Raw genomic sequence first — 4,985 nt, forward strand, 5'->3', positions numbered from 1 at the left:
TGGATCAATAAACAATATCCACATAAGTGGAGGAAAGAGTGAAGTTGTCAAAGACTTCATTTTGCTCAATTCAACCATCAACACTCATGGAAACAACAATCAAGAAATCAAGCGACATATTGCATTAGGCAAATCTTCTGTACAAAACCTCTTTAAAGTTTTGAAGAGCAAAGATATCAGTTTGAAGAGTAAAGTGATCTTGATCCAAGCCATAGTATTTTCAATAACTCATATATATCTGAAAGTTGGACAGTAAATAAGGAAGACCACAGAAGAATAGATGCATTTGAGTTGGAGAAGAATGTTAAAAGTATTATGGACTGCCAAAAGAACAAATCAATCTGTGTTGGAAGAAGTACAGCGAGAATGCTCCTTGGAAACCAGGATGGCCAGACTTCATCTCTCATACTTTGGATATATTATCAGGAAGGACCAGTCCCTGGAGAAGGATATCATGTTTGGTAAAGTGGAGGGTTGGAGAAAAAGAGGAAGACCCCCAATGAGATGGATTGGCACAATGGTCTCGGGCATAGCAACGATTGTGAGGTTGGCACAGGACTGGGCAGTGTTTTGTTCTGTTGTGTGTAGGGTTGCTATGAATCAGTACCAACTCAATGGCACCTACAACAACAACAACAATATCTGGTTTGAGTTCTGGGTAATACTACCACATGTGTTAGTCTGAGGCTGTTGTCTGCTATTGTTAGCTCTCTGTCCAAGAGCACCCCTTAGTAATGTTTTTCTAAGATTAGTCTGGTTTTCATAAAACTTTTCATTTCCGTTTAACTAGAAATACCCTACCCTAAGTTTGCAATCATATTTAAAGGACATTTTTTTGTATGATTCTTGGTTGGAAATTTGTTTTTCTTTCAGAGTTTTACATATGTCATCCCATTGTCTTCTTGTCTACATGCTGAGAAATTAGAGCTTACTCTTACTGGTTCTCCTTTGTAAATAACTTTTCGTTTTTCCCAAGTTACAAGGATTCTTTCCTTGTCTTTGTTCTGAAAGTTCTATTGTAATGTCTTGGTGGTTTTCATTTGGGATCTACTCTGTTTGAAATTCAGTCAACTCTTAACTCATCATATTAGGGAAGTTTTCTTCCAACAAGTCTTTGACAATTTTCTCTATGGGGTATTTGGCTTCTGGAATTCCAGTCACATGCAATTTATTCCCCTTGATAATGTCCCACAAACATGTTAGGCTCTCTTTGTATTTTTTGGTCTTTTTTCTAATTGTTCCTCAAGCAGGTAAATATTGATAGGTTTGTCTTCAAGTTCATTGATTCAACTTTTCATTAATTCAATTCTACTTCTGTGCCCTTTCAATGTATTATCTATTTCTGAAGTTTTAGTATTAATCCTCTGGCTCTCTGGTTAATGTTTTTATATGGATTCTAATCTTTCATTTGTTCTGTCAGTTCTCATGGTTTCTGTGTTGTTATTTTTTAATTCTTCTAAAGTTTTGCTTGTGTTTTCCTTGATTTCATCTGCATTTTAAGTGATTATTTTATTAATCTTTTGAAGTTACCTACATTTCTTTTAAATTCCTTATCAAGTAGTTCTGAGATCATTTCTGATATTATATTTTCTGACTCTGCATTTTGGCCACATATTTGAGGCACTCTGTCTTATTTATCTGACATATTGCCATTGTATTTATATTTAATTGATGATTGTATGCTGGTGTGTTTTCGTGGACTTACTACCTGTCTCCTGGTAGATGTGATAGAGACTGGAAGTGTGAATTCAGTTCTCTGTTTGTTATTTATGTAGCATAGTTCAAGGTCGGTTCACACAATTCTGGCCCAGGGTTATATGCCTGACAACCAACCCTAGGAAGAGCAGAGGCTGAACAGGAAAGGGTGCCACAGGCCACTGGGCTGGCAAGGACACAGGAAATAAGGGCACTAGCTCCCTTGTCACCAACCTCAGCGCTGTCCTGCACCTCTAGGTTGCTGTATCAACAGCGGCCCAAAAAAAGTTCAGATGACCACACCACTCCAGACCAGCCGACCACCCAGCCATTTTTCTTCTCTTTCGCTGTTGCAGTTTTGCTTCCTCTTCCAGTCCACCACTCAGTCCACCACTCTACCTTATCCTCTAAAGCTCAGGGTTCCAGGATCACTATCCATATCTGTTTCACTTGGTTTCCCATGTCCTGTGACAAAAGCTCTGCTCAGCACATATCAGAGTGTACCTTTAAAAGAAAAATTAGATACATTCTTTGCAGAGTCGCCTGCTTCAACAGTGCTTGAACGGAACCCCGCGCTCACCAGCCTCCCCTAACTGGCCGTTCCCCATCACCCTCCACCACCTCCAGCCAGTAGCGGCCTCGAATGCCCGAAGGTCCCCACCTTTGCTCCAGCACCGCTCCACAGAGCCTCACCACCGTCATGATGACCGAGTCCCCCTCTCAGGTGCGCCAGAACTACAACCAGGACTTGGAGGCTGCCTCAACCACCAGATCAACCTGGACCTCTACGCCTCCTACGGCTACCTGTCCATGTCTTACTACTTTGACCACCACGATCCATGATGTGGCTTTGAAAAAATTTGCCAAATATTTTCTGCACCAATCTCATGCCGAGCGGGAACATGCAGAGAAACTGATGAAGCTGCAGAACCAACGAAGCTGAATGCAGTGGAGTGCACTGCACTTAGAAAAAACGTGAATCAGTCACTACTGGAACTGCACAAACTGGCCACTGACAAAAATGACCCCCACTTCTGTGACTTCATTGAAACGCATTACCTGAAGGAACAGGTAAAATCCATCAAGGAACTGGGCAATTCTGTAACTAACTTGAGCAAGATGGGCGCCTCGGATTCTGGTCTGAAGGAGTATCTCTTTGTTAAGCACACCCTGGGAGACAGTGATGGAGAGCTGAGCTTTAGCCTGACTTCTCCATGGCAACAGGCGTGACTTCCTGGGCCACCAAGGCAGCCACATGCTTGTTTGATTTACCTTTACCTTTTCTACAAAATGTACCAAAACATCCTACTTCAGTCCTTTCCTTTGTACCATTCCTTCACATAAAGTAATTTGGTACCAAAAAAATAAAGAAAAATTCAGCTTTTTATTATGAATTGGGTAAAGGTTTACAGAGATCATTCATTTTCCATTCAACAGTTCATACACATTTTGTTTCACCTCACTGATTACAATTCTCACAATGTGATATCACTTATTCCACTCCCTCCCTGTGTTTCCTGTTTCCATTCCTTTTTCTTTCCTAAGCCTTCTGAACATTGTCCTTGGGAAAATGCTTGTCCTTAAATCGTTGATTATTCTTAGATGTACAAATCTTACTGGTGTTATTATTCTCATTATAGTCCTGCCTAAGGCCAGCAGTTCAAGCTCATGAGCTGCTCCTCAGAAACCCTATACAGGGTTGCTATGAGTCAGAACTGACTCTATGGCACTTAACAGCAACAACAACATCGTCTGGCTGAAAATGAAGCTATGGGCAAGAGTTCTCTTCCAGACCTGAAGGAAGATGGTACCTCTTGTGGTGGATACCAGGCATATTTCAGCATGATGTTATCATACTAGAAACAAGAAATAAATAAAAACAAACATATTGGAATTCTGAAATCCAAGAAATAGGCCAAACAGAAGCAAGAAGAATTCCTATGATAAGAGAAAACAGAAACAGGAGACTAGATTTGCCACAGTGTAGAGAATGACTAGTTCAGATAGGGATAAATCTGAAGGCTATAGAAAAGACTCATTGAAAAAGATTAAAGAGATGAGAGAATAGCAGAAAGGAGACTTGGGCAGTTGGTAAAAGAAAAGAATCCTTGGTTGCACCAGGGTTAAGCACAGGCTGCTATCCAAAAGGTCAGCAGTTTGAACCCACCAATCACTCCTCATCACCTCCACACCAAAGGGTTGTTTGTTGTTTGTTTGGGCTGAAATCATGAAGAATTCATTGAAAATTAAGTAAGTAAACAAACAAAAGATAATTGTTAACTGAAGGGAAAAGAGAAAGTTATGCAAGAAAGAAAAAGTCATCATCACACAGAACCTTGTTCAACTATGCATAACACTATGTAGTTTCAATATCTTAAATGTTTAATATTTATATTTTTGTTGTAAGTGCCATTGAGTCAGTTCTGACTCATGGTGACTCTGTATAAGGTTTCCAAGGAAGGGCTGGTGAATTTGAACTGCCAAACTTGTCATTCAGCAGTCGCATGCTGATCCTACAGCACCACACCAGGATTCCAATATTTTATAACCCAAATAATAATAATATAGTTATACTCCATAAAGCTTCTGAGTACAAGATCAGAGGTTCAAGCCCACCAGCAGCTCCATGCAAGGAAGATGAAGCTTTCTGATCATACAAAGATTTGAAACCTCAGAAACCCTATACAGAGTTACAATGAGTTGGAACCAACTTATCAGCACTTAGCAACATGTAAGAAAAGCAGGTAGAGAAGGGATGTTTACCTATACTTTGCTAAAGCTTAAATAAAGAGAATTATATCTTTAACTTTATAAGAAGAAATTTTTAAAAAGTAGTGGCTGTGGGGAGAGAACAAATATGATGGCGGATCAGGTGGATGTGTAGCAAAGAGCTCCACCAACAACAACACAGAATATCCGACAAGCAGGCTCAGGGGCTGGTCCCAGAACTCTGAACCACATATAAAGGAATATTTAGAAGGTTGGAAGGCTCACAGCTGGGGGAATTGTGGCAGAAGCAAGAAACCCATTGCTTTCTAGTTCGGGACACTCAGCTGCTCCAGGAGCTGCCATCTAGGGTGAGACCATGTGGGGGAAGGATCAGAGTGGCCACAGACGCCTGACAGAACCACTGAGATAAAGGTGTGGACATTCTTTTATTTTGGTATCTGTTCATTGGTCCCTTGCTATCTGCACACCTCCATTCTGGTGACTATAGGGGTGCCTGAGCTAGTGGGCACCCCAGCCCCACCCTTGGAGGGTTCTATTACGCATGCACACACATCTCCTCA

The 4,985-nt window shown here is 40.9% G+C and overlaps 1 pseudogene; it reads left to right on the forward strand.

Moving 5' to 3' along the window:
• The first annotated feature begins 2,395 nt into the window (after positions 1-2,395).
• On the forward strand, positions 2,396-2,638 carry LOC102841949 (annotated as a pseudogene).
• Positions 2,639-4,985: the final 2,347 nt, after the last annotated feature.

Source organism: Chrysochloris asiatica, unplaced genomic scaffold (genome assembly GCF_000296735.1).
Source record: "Chrysochloris asiatica unplaced genomic scaffold, ChrAsi1.0 scaffold00035, whole genome shotgun sequence".
In the NCBI taxonomy this organism is placed as follows: Eukaryota; Metazoa; Chordata; class Mammalia; order Afrosoricida; family Chrysochloridae; genus Chrysochloris; species Chrysochloris asiatica.